Genomic DNA, 21,509 nt, shown 5'->3' with positions numbered 1-21,509 from the left:
AGATGTGAAAGAGCAACTAAGGAAAACAAATCAAAACACAGAGAAAAGTCTCTGGGCACAATGAAAGCTAGTAAATGGGGAGGGGAGGCATAGATTCACATAGAGTAGTTCAAAGCAAACCACAAATAAAGAAAAATTACTCTGAATGCAACTAGATTCACTTTTCCTTGTTTCCAATTGTCTCTATGTTCAGTCCACTCCCAAGCCCCAAATTCCTTGGAGACATAGTAGTCCTGCCTGGGTTTAAATCATTCTCTCTTTCTCAACTCCTGGTTTCTCTCTCCCACACAATGAAAGCGGGCAGGGAACCTATATCCAATTCAAATTCCAACCCTCTATCTGGATTGGTTCTCCTGGCCCTCTGTCCAACACCTTTGCTAGATACCTGAGTTTAGCCCCTTAGTCACCGGGTGCTGGTCAGCACTCCTCCTGTCCCTTACAAACCTCAAGATAAGGGTGGATGCTTTGCTTCACATAGTGTATGTCTACACTGCAGAGGGTTTTTTTTGAAAAATGGCTGTTTTTCTAAAAAAAAGTCAGTCACGTCCACACTGCAATTGTGTTCTTTTGGGAAAAAAATCAAAAGAACAGAGGGGTTCTACAAAGAAGAACGCCTTTTCCAAAAGAGCTCTATCAGAAAAAGGCGTATGTGGACAGGGAAGAGGGTTTTTTGCTGAAAGCAGAGGCCTTCAGGAAATAACACAGGTGCCCTGGTGGCCACTCCGTCCAAACTAATCACAACTCTGTAGTTGCTGTCTCCTGGCCCCTCTTAAAGCTGCAGACACCCTGGACAAGCCTTGTGGCAGGAAGCTGGCCCTGGAGCAACACCCTGATTGCGTGGCTCTCCCTGCCACAGGCCTGCTCACCCATGGCACAGCCACAAGCCCCCTGACCGTCCTCCTGGACCTTGCAGGGAGCATGACTAGGGCTCTCAGGACCCACCGAGGGGTACCAAGCGGCAGGCACCCTTGCAGTCTGGAGTGGAGATCCTGTCCCTCCTCAAGCAGTGGGGGGAGCAGGAGACTCTACAGGATCTCCGCTCTGAACACTGCAATGCAGACATTTACGGCCGGACGGCCGAGTCCCCGGTGGAGTGGGGACACCCACCCTGAACCTTAGAACAGGTCCGGAGTAAGGTGAAAGAGATCCATCAGGGATATGGCCAGGCCAGAGAGCACAGCTCGCACTCCGGGTCAGGACCCCACACCTCCCCCTATTACGCAGAGCTGCACCAGATCCTGGGGGTGGGGGGTGGGAAAGCCCTTTCCCCACCTCTCATTGTGGACTCTAGGCTGGAGACACCCATTGTCACCTGGCCGGAGGTCTCAGAGGAGGAGTAGGATGACAGACAGCAGGGGAACAGGAGGAGGAGGATGACATGGCCACTGCGACCCTGTCCCTGGAACAGGTTGCTGTGAGCCTGGACATGTCCCAGGCATCGTCTGATGCCAGGGAGGGATCTTCAGGTGAGTGCTCTCAGTTGGTTACACACAGAGAGCGGGGGAGGCAGGCGCAGAGGGGTTGGAGTGTGAGTGTTGCTCGGACTGGACATCGTCCTGCAGTCCGTGCACATGGAACCACATGCAGCGTTACTGTGCGCCACGCGGACTCAGCAGGCAGCCTCTGAGCCCGCCCAGGCTCCTGCTCCCAGGCTCAGGGGAGGCCACACACACGTCTGGCCCCGAGGGGGGAGGAATGCACTCCCACCACCTGTCACAGCTGGAAGCAGGCTAGCCACAAGGGCACAGACATGACCCCAGACACACTGAGGAGTGCTGCACACAGTGCATGGGCATGCCTGCACATGCATGGCACCACTCAGTCCCGCGGACAGTGCTGTGAGACGCAGGTGTGTGTGCGGGCCCCAGGGAGGGCCAGGCTCTTCCCAGCTCCTCGGCCCCACATGGGATCCCACTGTGGCTGGACATTTCCCTTGCCTGCTTGTCCATAAGGGGCAGGGAGACAGCGGCCAGCATGGTGCCCTGGGCACCTCGGGGCCCCTGTGAGGAAGGGGCCACACATGGCCTTGATCCCAGAACATCCCCCTCCTCTGGCACAAGGACTGTTGGTCGCTGCTCACAGAGGAGGGCACGGCCTCAGGGACAGTGTCTGGATGGATGACTGATTGCCTTTTCCTCTTTGTATTTTTCCCTAGCCAGACCAGCCAAGACTGAGAGGTAAGCCATGCTACCTGAGAGACCCACATGACTCCAGGGGACCCAAAAGTGTTTCAGGATCCAGGAAGAGCTGATAAGGCAGCATGTGGGTGTCCTGCACAACATGCAGCAGACCCTGACACAGAAGGTCTGGAAGGACGCAGACTGGTGGACACGCATGTGGGACCAACTCGTGCGGCAGGGCGATAATATGTATGCCATCATGTGGGAAATGATGGCACACCCGGCTGCTCTCGCTGCTCCTGCCTACCACCCTCCTGTCCCCCTGCTATGCCCATTCCCTCTCCCTCTGCCCCCTAAGTGATGCCTCTGCTCCGTCCCCAAGTGATGCCCATGCCCCCAACCCCTACCCCCTGCCATTCCTGACCCCATTCCAGCTGCCCCTCCTGCCCACCCCCTGTGGTCCCAGGACTCACCTAACCCCAGGTTTGAGGTGGCATGTCCAGCTGCCCCTCCATGCTACTCCCAGCCCTGAGCCCCCCTCCAGGTTATGAGCCCCCCTTCCCAGTTTTTTTTTTTTTTTTGAAAGACAAATAAAAAGTTAATTGTGTTGAAATCCAAACAGGTATGTTTATTCTGAGGTCAGGGAAGGGGTGAAGGGAGGGGTTGTGGTGGAAAAGGGATATTGAAGCAAGCCAGAGGCCACTGGGGGCAGGCGCTGGGGAGAGTTACTGGGGTCCTTGAGAGAAACTCTCCCTCAGTGCCTCCCAGACGCGCACCTCGGCCTGATGAGCCTGGCGGATGGCAGCTGTCTGCAGCTGCTGAAAAGGTCTCCCCTCACAGCTGGCCTCTTCCCACCACCCCTGGAGAAAGGCCTCCCCCTTCCTTTCCACAATGTTGTGGAGGACGCAACATGCCGACACCACCTCAGGGATGTTGTGCTTCCCCATGTCGAGGCAGGTCAGGAAGTACCTGAAACGTGCCTTGAGGCGGTTGAAGGTGCACTCCACTGAATCCTCACCTGGCTGAGGTAGGAGTTAAATTGTTTCCTGCTGGAGTCTAAGTGGCTGGTGTACAGTTTCATCAGCCACAGCATCAGGGGGTAGGTCGCATCCCTGACGATGCACAATGGCATCTCTACGCCCCCAACTGCCAAGTCATGGCAGAGGAAGAATGTGCCCACCTCCAGCTTGCTATAGAGGCTCGCGTTACAAAAGATCATCGTGTGCCCTGCCCGACCACCTGACAGAAATGTCTGTGAACTGTCCACGGTGGTCTATCAGGGCCTGCAGTACCATAGAAAAATACCCCTGTGGTTGATTATACTGGGCCACTCGATGTTGAGGTGCGCGGATTGGGATATGGTTCCCATCTATGGATCCACTGCAGTTCAGGAACTCCAGGGCAGCAAATCCGACCTTGCTCAGGTCCATGTCTCCCAGGCAGATGACCCTACACAGCAGGATGAATTTGATGGCCCTCACCACCTGCAGGAGGAGACCAAAAAACACATAAAATGAAGAAAGAAAGGGAGTGCCTGAGCCTGAGGGAGTTGCCCACCCCCTACCGCCCAAACACCCCATGAGCCACTCCCTATGAGGCCACCCCCTATGAGGCCATTCCCCCAGCAGTAGGGCTGTGTGAGGGTGAGACTGCTCAACCCCCCAGGGAAGGGGCTTCCCTCCTAACCTCCCCACCCCTTTAAACCCCCATTTCCCAAGGGTCCCCCTTTTCCAGGACTCCTCCCTCCCCCTGCAGGGACTGCAGCCCAAGAGTGCCTTACCTCCATGAGGAGGGCCCCGACAGTGGACTTCCCACACTGAACTGGTTGCCCACCGACTGGTAATGATCAGGGGTGGCGAGCTGCCAGAGGGCATTTGCGACCCACTTCTCCAGGGGGATGGCAGGTCGCAGGTGTGTGTCACGTTGTTGGAGGGCAGGGGCGAGCCTGGCACACAGGTCCAAAAAGGTGGCTTTGCATGTGGAAGTTTAGGAGCCACTGCTGGTTGTCCCACCGCTCCATGACGATCCAGTCCCACCAGTCGGAACTGGTTTTCAGCCTCCAGAAATGCCTCTCCACTGTGGTGTGCAGTTGCACGGGTCTTGCTCCCGCACACAGGGATAGGGTCTCCAGAATGAGCTCGGAGCTGAGTTTGTGCAGGGCCAGGAAGGCAGCCGGCACAAACTGCTGCAAAAACTTCAGCATGGCCATGTGGGGCCATTGCATGCCCACGGGCAGTTCCGGCTCCATGGCACAAAGACAAAAGCTGTGGCATCCAAGAAAGCTGGGCAACCAAAGCAGGCTCTGCGAGAGCTTTACTGTTCCTCAAAGAGGTAGGTAAGCACGCAGCAGAAGCAAAGGAATGGCTGTCCGAGGGGCGGGGGGGGGGGGGGGGCCTTTTTAAGCATGTGTCTCAGCTAGGCTTCGGCACCAGCACCCGGAAGCAACTGGTGACCTAAAGCCTTGCCTGAAGTGGTTCCAGGTGGCCTTCTATGCGAGATAGCGTCCAATCAGTGTGGATGCTCACTTTCGAAAAAACAATCGCTTTTTCGATGCGCTTTGGCGGTGTGGATGCTCTCTTTTGAAAGAAGTTTTTCCAGAAGATCTCTTCCAGAAAAGCTTCTTCTGACAGAAGCCTGTACTCTAGACATAGCCATAGAAACTCTGTGTAGCTAGTGGAAGGCTCTTCAATGTGGCATTCCGACTGGTAGATGAAAGTGAGGGAATCTTGCTGCCTATAGAGTACAATTCAAGACACCTGTTTGCACAAGTTTTTCCATAATAACCACAGGCACAAGCTCAGTGGAAATTCTTTCCCCAAAACCAAAAATGGCAGAGGTAAGTTTCAGAAGTCACAGTAGGCCCCTAAGGTGTGGACAAAGGTTATACATTTATTCAAATGCTTCAGTGTGTGCAGAATTTCAGTTTTACATTGAGACACAGTGAATTGCATGTTTGGGGCTTTAGACTATAAGCTCTCCGGAGCAGAGACCGTGTCTTTATCTGTAATGGATAATACCCGTGATTTGGGGTGCGGTAAGAAAATCAAGCACTAATACATTCATGCTGTGAAAATATACTCCTATTTTAATCTTTGTCAGACCAGCGAGATAGAGATGCTTTGTAGATACACCTAATAAAATATATTTTTAAAAATAATTAGACAGGTTTAACACGTGGATTGTAATAGATTTAACTGTAATTGTAAAAATAGAAACTGTTGTTTAAAAGTAAAAATATTGGTCATTGAAATTAGCAGAAATAGCCTTTCAGTACTATTGAGCATGCCTGTCTGATTTAGAGAAATAAAATAATGCAGTGTTATGGCTTCACATTGAATGGACAATCTCTGGATTTATCCACATCTCACTGTGTTTCATTATTTGGGGGGTTTTCCTGTCGGGGAGTGAGCTTGCGAACAGTGTCCTGTGATAACTAGAAACAGCAAAAGATCAAGTATCAAGCTGGGTTTTCCACCTTCACTCTGAATTTTCCTGCTTTTGTGGGTTTAAATCACCCTCAATATTACTTTTGCACAGTTTTATATGGTTGAATAAGATTTATATAATATTATTTTCTATTAGTGAGATTATTTTAATTGTTGGTAACCATTTCAGTGTTCAGTTGTAACAAGGTTCACAATGAATTTATCTATGTTTAATATAAAAGTAGACTATTACCCATTTTGTTTGCAGCATGGTCAACTGCGGGACTGATAGCAGCTTTTCTGAATATTTTTGATGAGGTCTTTAAGCACAAGTAATTCTGAAAACACATTCCCATTCAGTAGGACTCATTTAAGACTTTACATCCAACATGGTAAATTGCTTCAAAAAATTCCATACATATTAAGCATATTTATGTGATAGCATTAAGCAAGGTTAATTCGAACCTTTCTGTATTGTAGTATAAGAGGCATCTTGTTTGCTTTTATTTACTTTCTCAGTAGTAAATGCATTTTGGTTAACCACAATGGCAAACTTAGGCAAGACATTTATGTCAACAAATTCTTTTTCTCAACAAAGTCACATTCTGAGTTTCTAGGGCAGCAGACTGGATTCTAAGTAATAAGGTGTTTATAAGTTATGTTGTAAATCTGGGACTATAAACATGTCTGCTTTTCTATTAAACCTGCTGCTGTGTTTGAGGCACAATAAGCTCTCTTTTAAATTTTATGGTAGCAAGCATGTTAGTTTTCCAGTTTTGATTGCTGTTGATTTAGCAGTTGCCAGCATCTCCTGCCAAACTCTTGACCTAAGTCATGCTCCCTGGTGATGTCATAATGCTGCTTAGAATCTTGTAATTCATGGTACCTGCTGGGAGCCAGTAAAAGGTTTCGTACATCCCTTATTTTTGTAAATATTTTTGAGAACAAGATTAAGGAACAGATACATTTTTCATGGCTGACTTCTGATTAGTCACTTTGATAATAGATATAAGAGAATCAAATAAACTGCACAACAAGCATTCAGAACGGGTAAAGATTAATGGAACATTTCTTGCACTTTCTAATATGCTCCATCACCATCACCTTAAAAAAGAAGTAATAATGGAAGTGCTGGAACTTTACTCCTGGTACATCCATTGAGTAATCCTCACTCTATCATACAATATTCCTTTCACTGAGGCTCCTGGAACTACTCATATGAGTAAGGGCTGGGGCTCTTACTTTATACAATTGTTCTTAAATATGCTAGTTCAGGTATATTGAACTAGTCATAGTTCAAATATCTATAGTTCATTTATCTTTGTTCTTTTTTGGTACAAGATTATGCCCCCATCATACGAGTTGTTCTGTGTGGATGGACTCCTATAGACTTTAATGGGGCTCTGTAAAGGGGTGCAATCTCCTCTCATAAGCACCCCTTAGCTAAGTGCATGTTCCTTCTCTCTCTCTTCATGGTGTGTCATTGGTGACTCAGACCTCAAGTCAAGTCATACCCAGCCTGTGATAAAAGTGAAAGCAAACCCTTTCTGAGATGCAAGTCAGTGCATCTCTCAGTGCCCTCTACTGTCTTTCAGTTTGTCCCCACTCCAGGATAGTGTGCTGCCCCATAGCTCCTTCCCTGGAGGCAACGCCATCTTCACCCTCTTAGGGCCTTTTTGGCTACCTCTCCAGCTGGGCTTCTAAAGTTCAGTTTCCCTTCTGGGGTGGCTCAAAGTCCAGGCCTCTCCATTCCAGCAGTGGTCTCACCAGTTCCAAATTCAGAGGTATAATAATGTTTCTGTTCCTACTCAAGACCCCCTCCTCCCATTTATGCATCCAAGGTTCACATTAGCCCTTTTGGACACAGCATCACAAGATGGCTGGCAGGCAAATGGGAAGCTCCTGTTCAGCTGATTATCCAACCCAAGCCCTAAATCGTTTTCAGCAGCACTGCTTTCCAGAACAGAGTACCTCATCCTTTAACAGGAGTGTTGTGATCAAGACACAAGAAGTCATTCTTCCACTCTACTCGGCACTGATTAGGCCTCAGGTGGAGTATTGTGTCCAGTTCTGGGTGCCACATTTCAAGAAAGATGTGGAGAAATTGAAGAAGGTCCAGAGAAGAGCAACAAAAATGACTAAAGGTCTAGAAAACATGACCTATGAGGGAAGACTGAAAGAATTGGGCTTGTTTAGAAAAGAGAAGACTGAGAGGGGACATGACAGCAGTTTTCAAGTATCTAAAGGGATTTCACTAGAATGAGGGAGAAAAGTTGTTCTCCTTGGCCTCTGAGGGTCGGACAAGAAGCAGTGGACTTAAATTGTACCAAGACAGGCTTAGGTTGGACATTAGGAAAAACTTCCTAATTGTCAGGGTGGTTAAACACTGGAATAAATTGCCTTGGGAGGTTGTGGAATCTCCATCACTGGAGATATTTAAGAGCAGGTTGGATAGACATCTATCAGGGATGATCTAGAGATGGTGTTTGGTCCTGCCCTGAGGGTAGGGAACTGGACTTGATGATCTCTCAAGGTCCCTTCCAGTTCTAGTGTTCTATGATTCCATGATCCTGTAAGTATGACCTACATTCTTTGTTCCTAGATGTATACATTTACATTGAGTCATAGTCAAACACACATTGTGTGCTTTTTAAACACAGCTAAATATAAATGTGTACAGTATTTGAGACTATTCCATTCCATTACCCTTAATTGTATTCTGTTATATTCCACTAAATAATCTATGTAATTTCTCATACTTTTTGGTGTTCATGCCGGGAATACAGTCATTTTAGATAATTAGCGTGTTTCCCTTCTTCTGTCTCTTAGCCATGTTGAGTACATGTTTATCTCTTTTAATCTTTCCTCATAAATCCAACTCGTTAATAGTTCTATTGCTCTTCTCTGAATGCCTTCTAGCTTGGCACTGTCATTTAAGAGCAGGTAGGACTAGATACTAGAGAAGGCTTAAAAAAGCGTTCTCCTCTAGTGAATAATTTAGATGGTAACTAGTCTACATGGGGGCAAGCAGTTCTTCCCAGTCAGTTAGGGTACATCTACGCAGCAGTGTTATTTTGGAATAATGTCTGTTATTCCGAAATAACATAGTCCATGTCTACATTACAAGCATTTCGACAGAATGTCAAAATAACGTCAAGCTGGAGGACTTCTTACTCCAACTCCTGTAACTCTCATTTTACAAGAAGTAAGGGAAATCGAAGGAAGAGTGTTCTTCCTTCAATTTCCTGCTGTGTAGACAGTGCCAAAAGCCAAACGAAATAAGATACTTCAACTTAAGCTACGCTATTGACGTAGCTCAAGTTGTGTAGTTTATTTCAGCTTTAGTCCTACTGTGTAGACGTGCCCATAATGAGGTGTTTTGAAAGAACCGACGGTTACGTCTACACTGCCCAGTCTTGTGCAAGAACATATGCAAATGAGGCGTGGCGATGAATATCACTCTGCCTCATTTGCATATCTACACTGTTCCTTCTTGCCCAAGAACCCCCTCTTGCGCAAGAGCTGTTTTGCCTGAAAATAAGCGGCAGAATGGCTCTTGCGCAAGAGGGGTTTTTTGCGCAAGAAGGAGCAGTATATACTGCTCCTTCTTGTGCAAAAGCCCCTTGCACAAAAATGGTGGCTCATTAAATATGCAAATGAGGCGTGGCGATATTCATCGCCATGCCTCATTTGCATATGTTCTTGCGCAAGACTGGGCAGTGTAGATGTAACCATAATGTTCTAGGTGTGGTCTTACCAGAACTGCTCAGAGAAGGATTACCACCTCTCTTCCCTTGATGTCACTTGATGGCTCCACAATCAAATTGGCTTTTCTAGCTACCATACGACGCTGCAGTCATGTCACATTTGCTATTTTCTGTCACCCCATACCTCTTTCAGCAGTGCTCTTTTCCACATCTCTCTCTCCCTCCCCCCCTTCCTCCACATTGTTAATAAGAGTTGGACATGGTTTCTCCACCCCCAAATTTATTTAGCTTGAACAAGAAGAATGGTCCAGTAGTAGACTTCTATGATGTAGGAGATCTGGTTTCAAGTTCCTGCTCTGCTACAGAATTCTAATGTGATTTTGGACAAATCACTTAGCCTTCTTGTGCTGTAACTCACCATATGTAAAATGGGGATAATACTACTTTCCTATCTCACAGGAATAGTGTGAGGCTAAATACATTTACAAAGTATGAGATATTATAGTTAGGGAGGCCATAAATGCAACATAAATACATAGTCTTATGTTATTTTCTGCCCATGTGTCTAACCTCATTAAAACCCTACTGTTATTTACCCATTCTCAGAGTTGTTCACAACCGTCCTCATTTTATCTGACAATGTCATTAACATGTTGCTTATACAGCTTATTACCAGCTGACTGTGGGGACAGGTTTGGGATGAGATGACTGACCCTGCTGGTGCAAAAATATATCAACTAAAGAAAAACACTCAGGCTATGTCTAGATTGAAGCTTCTTTCAGAAGAAGCTTTTCCAGAAGAGATCTTCCAGAAAAACTTCTTTTGAAAGAGAACGTCTACACAGCAAAAGTGCATCGAAAAAGCGATCTGCTTTTTCGAAAGCTAGTGTCCAGTCAATGTGGACACTATCTCACATTTAAGTTGTGATTACTATGGATGGAGTGGCCATGAGGACACCTTTGCTTTTTCCTGGAGGCCTCTTCTTTCAAAAACAACCCCTCTTCCCCATCCTCACATGCCTTTTTCGGAAAAAGGCTTCTTCCTCATAGAAAGAGGTTTACTGCTGTTGGAAAAGCACCTGCATTCTTTTGACTTTCTGTCAAAAGAATGCAATTGTGATGTGGATGTAAGTATAGTTTTATTTTGAAAAACGGCTGTTTTTCTGGAAAAACTCTGCAGTATAGACATACCCTCAGATGTGACATTTCCCAAATTTCTAAGCAGAATGTGAACCTCTAGATTCAGCTCCTGAGGAGTCTGTGTTCAAACTCTTCTGGAACTCTTTATGTTGGGGGCACAGAAGCAGAAAATTATCCCTGTTGTCTCCATTCTTGCTGATGGCTTACTGCTACCCTTGTGAATCTTTGAATTGGCTGTAAGTGGACAACAGCTGTTGTCAGGGAGTGGCTGGTGTCTTTAGTTACAGACTACTTTGGGTCAAGCTGAAAGGAAGAAGAGATTGATGTTTCTTCATCAAGTATATCCATATCCATATAGCTATGAGCTGGCATAATGCTTGGGGAGAAATTGCCACCAGTCCCCAGAATTTGAAAATCATGATTAAGTGCTCAGAAAAACATAACATTGTCTTAAGAATTATGAGATTTTTGTAAGAATTGCTTTCTGGCTTTTGTATTTTTTAAAACCCAGATCGTGGTTTTCAGGTCTTTTACCCTGCAGCCATGAGGGCTAAAAACTTACTTTTGTCAGTGATCTCACAGATTCTCATGTATTTACTTAGCCCCTGTGAGCAGTGCTTTAAAAAGCATATCCTAAAACCTTTACTAAAATTGTAAGAGGAGACTACACTGAATTAAACTTAAGTCTTTACTTTTTCACTGGCAAATGATAGTTCCCTCACCAATATTAGCATTATTGCAGCTACTCTGTACTAACTCAATATCTATTCAACCCCTGAAATATGGAAAAGAATACAAAAGGATGATAGCTGTTCTCTGTGCTGAAGAAAGGTCATGATTGTTTACTCAAATATAGGAACATGTGTATTCATGGTTCAAATTATACATTAGTGTCTTTAAGAAATAATTCTTAGTCTTTGGCTTGTTTGCCAATGGTTCATTATGACTATTTGAAACTCAAGAATTTTGGCTAGTTACAGATTCATGTAGTATTCTCTCAGTTCAGAGATTGGATAATTCATGTAATTAACCAGCAACAGTGTGTTTTTATTGGCAAATATGAATGTTAAATAGACAATTAAAAATGGTCTTTGGTCTTGCCACTCAAAATTTTCTTTCAGTTAATATTTGCATACTCAAATTTAAATTTTGCCCTTTAAATTGTATGCTAATAAAACTCAGATGTATGACTACAGTAGTGCCAACCCAAAAGTTCAAAAGGCATCAGTCACACCACCAATAATCATGAGCCTGGCTTAAAAATCATGACATTTTCAAAAAAGATTAAGTCATATTTTCTGGCCTGTCTTCTGATTTTGGAACTACTACACCCATTCCCCAGGGCCTGAGTGACAGTTCTGATGTCACCCATTTAGAGAGAGAAATTATTTTTGCTCCCTGCTGGGGTGGCTCTCACTACAGGACCCACCCAAGATCAGGGCACCATTGTTGTAAACATTGTACAAACATAATAAGTGGTATTGCCAACATTCTGAAATCATGACTCAAGAGCACTGAAATTATGGGACTGGATTAAATCATAAGATGTTACAAATATAGTAAATTTGGTGTTCTTTTTCAATCATAGAACACTAGAACTGGAAGGGACTTTAAGAGGTCATCGAGTCCAATCCCCTGTCCTCATGTCAGGACCCAGTACTGTCTAGACCATCCCTGACAGGTGTCTGTCTAACCTGCTCTTAAATATCTCCAGAGATGGAGATTCCACAACCTCCATAGGCAATTTATTCCAGTGTTTAACCACCTTGTCAGTTAGGAAGTTTTTCCTAATGTTCAGCCTAAATCTCCTTTGCTGCAGTTTAAGTCCATTACTTCTTATCCTATCCTTAGAGACCAAGGAGAACAATTTTTCTCCCTTCTCCTTGTGACACCCTTTTAGATACCTGAAAACTGCTATCATGTCCCCTCTCAGTCTTTTCTTTTCCAAACTAAATAAGCCCAATTCTTCCAGTCTTCCCTCATAGCTCATGTTTTCTAGATCTTTAATCATTCTTGTTGCTCTTTTCTGGATCTTCTCCAATTTCTCCACATCTTTCTTGAAATGTGGCGCCCAGAACTGGACACAATACTCCAATTGTGGTCTAATCAGTGCAGAGTAGTGTGGAAGAATGATTTCTTGTGTCTTGCTCACAGCACTCCTGTTAATGCATCCCAGAATCCTATTTGCTTTCTTTGCAACAGTGCCACAATGTTGATTCATATTTAGCTTGTGGTCCACTATAACCCCTAGATCCCTTTCTGCCGTACTCCTTCCTAGACAGTCACTTCCCATTCTGTATATGTGAAATGGATTGTTCCTTCGGAAGTGGAGTACTTTGCATTAGTCCTTATTAAACTTCATTGTGTTTACCTCAGGCCCTTCCCATCTAGGGAAGCACTACACACATACAGAGTTAGTAGGTTACACAAGTATTTGAGAGACAGCAAGGGAATGCTGGGCATCTGGTTTCTTTGTTTCTGTGAGTGGCCCTCGGAATAGACTGTGGTCTAATAGCTGGAGAGCAAAGCCAAATGTAATCACCCCTCTTTGAGCCATGTATGGAGACTGAACCCAGGGCCTCTGGATGTAGAACAGTGGTGGGTAATAAGATGATGGCGTTTCACCAGGGTTATCCCCGGTGGGCTGCCTCTGCTTTATTGATCTGTGCTGCAAGAAGTGATATGGTACTGGACACCGCTTCCTGCAGCTCCCATTGGCCGGTAATGGTGACCCACAGCCAATGGGAGCTGCATGTGCCCGTAGCTGCAGAGTCACAGGTAAATACAGTGGTGGCTGCCCACCAAGGGCTAAACCTGGTGAACTGAGTCCAGCCCACAGGTCGGTTATTGTCTGCCACTGACACAGAAAGATGAGCTAAAGAATCATCTCTCTTAGCCTGGAAGTAGTTCCACAGCACTAAACATATATGTGCAGTGTAGTAGATGACACTTAGCCATATTGTTTGTTCAGGTTACATACACATCTGATTTACCATGATTTTTTTTTTCTGAAAGACCATGTGAAAAAGCGCCAATCTATTAGTTCTATTACATTAAAATCCTGCATTCTATTCACAGTTTGGCAATAGTGGCCTTGTGCAAGCTCTTGGCTGTTTGAAACTGGTAAATGAAAGTTATTTCTGAAATATGTGAACTTGGCTCACAGTTAATATTTCTGACCTTCACAATCTTAATGACACAAAGCTGAGGATCTAGGACTCTAGAGGCATGTCTATTCTTGCTGTACCGGAGACTGATGTTCTGGCATTTAACTTAGCAGGTTTAGTATAGACCCGTATATAGAACACGGAAGGCAGCTCCAGCCACCACCAGCAAACTCAGCTTAAGTTAAGCCGACTCCAGCTATGTAGTCTATGTAGCTGAAGTTGCATACATTAAGCCAACCTTCCAGATCTAGGGTAGACCTGGCCTAGATGTGCAAATTCCTGCACATTCCCTTATTCTACAAAGCATTGTCTCATGAGCCCCCTGCCTTGTTTATTTGCCAAAAAATGTCTGAGGGCTACAACAATTCACAACACCACAAGGCTACTCAGAGCAGAGGACAAAATTGTAGTATTGGCATTAAAATGTGTCAGAACTGGCAGCACTGAGAATGTTTACAGAAAATAAACACACAAGGGATTCAAATGCAGTTAAAATAAGTTTGTTAAAAATTCCAATGAACTTTTGTAGACATTTCAGCTCGAGGTAAAAGATTCTATGCCACCTTCACTAAATCATTAGCACCATCTAATCCTCTAACAGCTGTTTAATATGTCTGCGTAGGAGCAATACTATACTATAAAAATATAGTTTGTATTGTAATGCATATATTACTGATGTTTGAATGTACTTGTTTGAAAATAGTCCCCTGGCAGTTCTTAAAAATTCACATATTTTAAAGATACACTAAAGCAACATGACATATATTATATTCACATGCATACTTTTTTCTAAATTAGATGTTGCTCTGTTCAGTGTTTCAACACCTTAATGCCTTTAACATACTGGATCTTAGGCACACAAAATTAGTAACCTAAATCCATATTGGGGCATCTAAATATATGCACCATAACTCTTATTAGCCTCACCCATTTAAGAGTCTCAGATTAGATGTAGATAACTAACGTTAGCTATACATGTCTGAAAATGCTGGCCTTAAACATTGTGTGTCTTCATTTCCCCATCTGTAAAATGGAAATGATCATACTTTGCTACCTTTCAAGCATGTTATGACATTTAATTCCAGAATGCTTTGTGAGCTATAGGAATGCCTGTAAACATCAATTAATTAGATAAATAAAAGATTGCAACTATGCAACAAATCAGGGATGTTTCCTTAATATGAGTGCAGCAATATTTTCCCGTAGTTTTTCTTTAAACATTTTTACATGCTTATAAGATGACTGTATCTGTCAGCACTTCTTTCCAATAATTTTTCATTGGCACGGTGGAACAATATATCCGTTTGCTTAGAAATTAAATTGGCAATTGTCAAATAACAAGAGATTTACCTGTCTGAACTAATCCCAGTTTTGACACATGGCATTGGGCGTTGCTGCATTTGGAAATATCACAAATGGTGTGTTTCATTGTTGACAAAACATAGTATGTGTGTAGTGATAGAATCTGGCATAATAGCCCATCTCTTGGATTGCTTATATCATTAATGCTTTTCAGGAACACTTCATAACTTATAATCATAAAATGGCAAACAAAATTAATTAATTTGCAGGCATGAATGGACCTGGAAAGTTTCAACTTGACCACATTTTTCCATCTGGTTACCAAATCCTAGTAATTCTTTTTGTTGAAGTGCATGCATGTATTTAAAAAAGTAAAGTCAGTTCCACTAAAATATAAATAAGCTGGCACATTTGTGTTGTATCATGCAAGCAAGGTACTAACAAACTTCAACAGGCCTTTATTTAACAAAGGTGAAACCTCTTTACAAAGCTGCTGCTGCACCCCTCTGTTGCTCTCACTCAGCCCTGGCTCATCTCCTCCCCCCTCCTTCCTGTTTCCTGTGCTTCCAGACTCCCAACAGCCAGTGCTTCCAATTCTAATAATTACAAGCAGCATCTAAAACACCACAATTTGTCATTCATGCCATTCTTGATGTAGGAAGAATCCTCTTAGCTAGTGGTCTTTTGAAATAAACAAATGGAAACGGAACATTTCTACAACTTGTTTTGTGATTCCTTACCTGCCAGGAGTTTTGCTTTGGCTAGTCTCACGGGGTTAGCTGTGTTAGTCTGTAATTGAAAAAACTTAAAAATCAATTAATGGTCCTACAGCACCATAGAGACTAACAAAAAAAGTAGATAGTATCATGAACTTTCATGGATGCAACCCACTTCTTCAGCTCTGAAATGGGTTGTACCCACGAAAGCTCATGATTCTATCTACATTGTTGTTAGTCTGGCCTACAGTGCATGAAAGCAGCTGAACAGGGGAAAATTTCTGAATCCCAATGGGGCCTGATTCTGGGAGGTAGTGGCAATTAGGCATTTAAAGGTGTTTTTTTGAATCTGGGTCCCAGTCTTTTAGCCTAGTTTAGCAGGGAGGGGAGGAGTGGGGCTTAGGCAAACCCATTCTGATATGTCTCTTGGGACACATATGCATATGGTGCCTGGAGCAGTGTCCCCATATACAGAGCCTAGGGCCTGGTGAAGTCTGTCACTAGGCCTGGGCAGAGGCTGGACTTTGCTTCCTCCTGCAACCTACTGACTATTGGAGTTGATCCAGTGCATAAGGGGAATAGGCAAATAACAGATTACTTCCCTGCCTGGAGCAAAGCATTCCTCCTCTGGGCCTTGTCTAAGGTGGTGCAGCTCTGTGGGCGAGAGGTGCTCACCGTTCCACTGGTGACCAAGCACGCAACCATTTGCAAATAGCTGACGTGAACAGTTCATGCTCTTAAGATCTTTCCCCAAGCCATTTGGCATTCACTTACCAAAAAATGGATAATTGGAAGGAAGCTAGGACTCTTCCTGATGATGCATTAACGTAGAGGCAAATTTATAATGAATATTCATAATAAACAATAAGCCTCTCTCTCTCTCTAGAATGTTAAACGAAATTTTATCCGTCCATTGCTACTTCCTTCCTCAACAAATTTCCTGCCCTGCACAATCAAGACCAGCATCTCTTTTAAGAGCAAAAGAAGTCACACACACAGACAAGCATACTGTCCTGCAGCAAGTAGCTCCAGCGTGGAATGGAATCCTTCCAGCCTGCCTTCATCCTTCCCTTTTTACCTCCTGTGGAAGCTGGGATACCCATGTCTCTCTGCATTTCCCACTTAATTAATCTTTTGATATGGATGTGAATGTTTGAATAAAGGCAAAGAAAATTTAATTATCTTTGAAGCACCGTGTTCCACCCTTATCCCAGGTGTTGCTACTGAGCTCCAGGACACTTCAGTCCTTACTTCTTAAGCAAAATGAATTGGTAGCCAGAAAAGCAGAAATTTATTCCAAGCATAGATTTGTTTTAACTACATAATTTACAGAGTAATGGCTAATAACAGAAGAAAGCAGATGAGATAAAGCTCTCAGCCATATCTCATGCTCGAATATGGTTAGGGGTGATCTAGTACATTTGACCCTGCCTCAGAGCAGGGGGCTGTGACTTCTCAAGATACCTTCAAGCCCTACATTTGCATGATGCTATGACTTTTGTTGCAACATTTGTGTTATGAAAATGTGCATTAGTGGTCTTCAAATAAACAACCAATGCACCATTTAAATGAGAGTCTTGAGTGCCGTCAAAAGAATTCTGAGGGTGACAGATTTTTCTGAGGGGAAATGGAACTACTTGATTTAACGAAGGGTTGCTCTTGTCCAATCTTCTCTACTCAGTGAGCAAGTTCTCTCACCTGCTTAGGTACCATCAGGATGGAATATTCATGTTCTAGCAAGGTCCAGCAAGTATTGTTTCACATAGGGTGTCTGCACACAGAATTTCCCTGGAATCCCAAATCAGACATTCATGGACATGGACATATTTGATGGCTACAGATCCATACTGTTCTTTAGAGTTTATGTTAGGATAGGCACACATTCAATTCTAGATTGTTAGTCCAGATTTGTATGGGAGGAAGGTTACCATGCAATAGCTGTTAAGTGGCCTGAGTGAAATGAAGATTCTAGTCTTTCTGTATTTCTGTAGAATCTAAGGGAACACTAAAGCTTGCACTGTTGCTGTAACCATTATGTAGGTAGATAATGTGGTTTGGATAATAAAATGTACATAGTAGAAAAACAATTATCCATAGGGTTAGCCAAGAAAAAAGTTGGCAAAATCTTGAATTGCCATAAGGCTAGAAAAATTATAACATACTTTTCTCATATTTCATCTCATCAGCCAGAGAGACACGTGAACATTTTAATTAGAAGTGGGTGAATAACTAAAAAAATATTGTTCCAAATGTGGAATTGATTTCAGTTGCACTTTGTTATACCTTTTTGTGTTCACTTTCTGCAAATAATCTTTCATGCATGCATGCTGGCAGGAATATTCTCCAAAACCACATATTTTAAACAAATTTTACAGAATATTTATGGAAAACCAGTTGAAATCAATAAGCAGAAACTGGATCAGAAATTTTACTCTGAGTCAAGGTCATTCTGTCAGGGAACAAGCACATACCATATGACCTATATATAAATATCTGATCATACCATGTTTGAATATCGAATTGTGAATATCAAATAGCTGAAATCCTAGCGCCTGTGAACACATTCAGAATTCTACAGGCTGAAACACGTTTGCATAAAAAATGTGTTAATTATTTTGAATGCACAAGTTCATGGAAATGGAAATCCGACCACAGGCAGTTTGGGGGGCAAACTCAGCTACAAAATTGCTCACTGCAAATAGTTCTCTCAGTTCTTGTTTTAATAAACCCCCCCATTTCAGACAGCGCATTATTATATTTGACTATTACTGGTTAACAATTAACAAGCAACAGTGCACCTTTTCCTATTTTGAAATATGAAATATACAATTGTTACTAGAAATAAATAAGAGTAAGCTCTCCATATGAAAAGAAGTTAATATTTACATTAAAACTTATAGGTAGGATTTTAAAAAGAATCCAACATTTCATTGAGTCATTTGTAAATATGTTTTGTTTTGTTTTGTACTTATAGTTCCAGATAGGGCAAATATGGGAAGTTTCCAAGCAACGTTAGGTATAATAAATATGTTTTTTATTTTGTGTGGAAGAAATGAGTTATTTTGCCTGCATCCAAAGCAAAATGACTTGGGTTTATTATCAAAGCACAGTGTGTGTTTGCTGTAAGATGATCTTAAAATCAGTAATCTTATAAATGAACAAATAGGAAACTTCACTTGATAAAAAACTGCTGAAAACATGGCTTTTGCAAAAGAAAGTTAAGGCACATGTATCTCAATGTTTTGTTGTAATTCTGGTTATCTCTAACCTTTGACAGTGTTACTACACTTGCATTTTTGTCCACATTATTTTAGTCAAGAAAATTATTAACGAATGGAAGTACTGTATTTTTAAACAATTTTAGCTTGTTTGTTTATGGAAGGAGAAATGTTCCATTAGAGACAAAATGCTAGGTTAAGACCCGGTGTAGTTCAGGAAACTAAAGAGTTTCAGTGACAGACATGGAAGATTAATTCTTTTTAAAGTCAAATGCAGTGCTGGTAGGAGATGTTAGCCTGACAGCTCTGGAGATTAAAGCCTTTTATCTACCCACAGAGCCAGTGTAATTTGGACCTGACAGTGCCAGCTGCCCTGTGTTGCCCACACAAAGGGTTATAACTCTGATGTGGATGAACCACTGATAGGAATGAGGGGATTTTTTCTTTGTTCATTCCCTGTCACACAGAGACTGTCAATAAGGGTGTCAAACGTTTTAGTATTAGTTACAGCGAACGGTTAGAAATTGGACTTATGCATTTTTATTCAGAACAAAACAACCAATACATGGGGGCAACATTAGTTACCTCAACTGGATTCACATCAGTGACCAAAACTGAATAGTTCATTATCTCAGTACAGATTCTTGCATCCCAGAATAAACAATTTTCCAGCACCATAAAATAAAAATGTGTTTGTTTCAAAATGAAATAAAAATCCCATAAAGCTTTTCCATTCAAGTGAATTGAGACAAAGAACGACTCAGAAATGCATGTCTGAAAATTGAATTCTTGGCTTTGGTGCTCTCCACTGATTAAAAGGATGGACCTTTTCCCTTTCTGTGCTAGCATGGTTTTCCCTGCTTTCATATAAGTGAAATCTCACTATGTACCTGATCCTAAGAACAGATTGAAAAGGAGAAAGAGGCAGCCTAAAACCAGATGGACCATCCTCAGTTTTGTGTTGTGCTTGGATTATTCACGGAAGTGCAAAAATGTGCCTATGTTCCTGAAAACCACTTTGTGTCCTGATACGATTGCTTCACCTTAGCCAGATTCTGATCTTATTTACACTGGGTAGATCAGGAGAAATTCTATTGAGGTCAAAGAGGTTACAGTGGAGTAAAAACAATGTAAAAGAGACCAGATATCAGGCCCAGTATTTTCACAAATACTATCTGAAGCCATGGTGGTAAGGAAAATTAAGCTATATGCTAATTTGAACTCCTCCTGATTAAACAACCGAAAGCGGGAGAAGATAATTATATTAATATAATTAAAATTAAAATTAAAATGCTTATTAACATTTCAAATAAAACCAAACCTTATAGGGCTTTGATATTCTGAATATGCTTCATATTGTCAGGCGTCCAGCAGATACGACACTATACTGTACTGAACTATTATATTTTGGAAGCCTAATTCTAAGCATGTCTTATTACATAAAGTACTAACTGCTTTTACAACATTATTCCAGCATATACAAATGTGTAATCTTATGATTATAGCCATCTTTTATGGTTGCATGTCTAAAATCTAGAGCGTGATTGATTTAATTGCAAGGAATATGGTGCAGTATGTTCTTTGAGACCTGTCAGCATTAATTCTCAGTAGGAGGTTTTTGTCATTGTTTTTAGTGGGAGCAGGATCAAGCCCATGGTGCCCCTCTTACAGATATTCATCAAGGCCCAATGTTACATTCTGTGGGCATGCAAAACTCCAAGGGTATGTCTACACTACCCCGCTAGTTCGAACTAGCGGGGTAATGTATGCATACCGAACGTGCAAATGAAGCCCGGGATTTGAATTTCCCGGGCTTCATTTGCATAAGCGGGGAGCCGCCATTTTTAAATCCCCGCTGGTTCGAACCCTGTGTAGCGGGCTACACGGGGCTCGAACTAGGTAGTTCGGACTAGGATTCCTATTCCGAACTACCGGTACACCTAGGAATCCTAGTCCGAACTACCTAGTTCGAGCCCCGTGTAGCCGCGCTACACGGAGTTCGAACCAGCGGGGATTTAAAAATGGCGGCTCCCCGCTTATGCAAATGAAGCCCGGGAAATTCAAATCCCGGGCTTCATTTGCACGTTCGGTATGCATACATTACCCCGCTAGTTCGAACTAGCGGAGTAGTGTAGACATACCCTAAGTGTCATTTATTTATTGAGGCCTGGTCTACACTACGAAATTAGGTCAGCATTCTTGCATAGATCTATTTGTACAGGTGTCTAAACTCAAATTTGTCTCCAGACAATCTGAATGCCCCATTCAGGCAACTCAGTAAAACCACCTCCCCAAGTAGCATTGAACCCTGGTCAACTTAGGAGGTCAGCAGTGTGAGCGTAGACACTGAGGGCATGTCCACACTAGGAATCTATTTCAAAATAACTAATATCGATTTAATAACTCACAAAATAACAAAATTGAAATAGTGTGTCCACCCTATAGGTAAGCCTCAAAATTAGTCTGGGGCAGGCTCCATTTTTGTGGATGTGCTACCTTGACTTACAGCCCCAGGAAGCACTGGAGAGTAATTACTTTGAATTACTCTGGGGAGCAGTTATTTCAAAATAGCAGCAGCAGAGCATACACACTAACGTTCTTTCTAAATAACTATTTAGAAATTAGCATTATTCTCCTAGGAAAGCAGAAGTACAGATTTTGAAATAACCAACCTGTTATTTTGAAATAACAGCCTGGTAGCATGGGTGCTCTGC

The 21,509-nt window shown here is 42.9% G+C and overlaps 1 long non-coding RNA gene across 1 annotated transcript in view; it reads left to right on the top strand.

The window, feature by feature from the left end:
- Nucleotides 1–20,572, top strand: part of LOC142829978 (uncharacterized) — a 162,356-nt gene extending 141,784 nt beyond the window's left edge. Inside the window, exon 5 of the long non-coding RNA XR_012904960.1 lies at nucleotides 16,464–20,572. This is a non-coding gene — a long non-coding RNA (uncharacterized LOC142829978). The remainder of the gene's footprint in view (nucleotides 1–16,463) is intronic.
- The last annotated feature ends 937 nt before the right edge of the window (nucleotides 20,573–21,509 follow it).

This window comes from Pelodiscus sinensis, chromosome 6 (assembly GCF_049634645.1).
Source record: "Pelodiscus sinensis isolate JC-2024 chromosome 6, ASM4963464v1, whole genome shotgun sequence".
NCBI lineage: Eukaryota > Metazoa > Chordata > Testudines > Trionychidae > Pelodiscus > Pelodiscus sinensis.
Note: the sequence above shows the minus strand (reverse complement) of the source record. Positions and strands in the feature narration are given on the sequence as shown.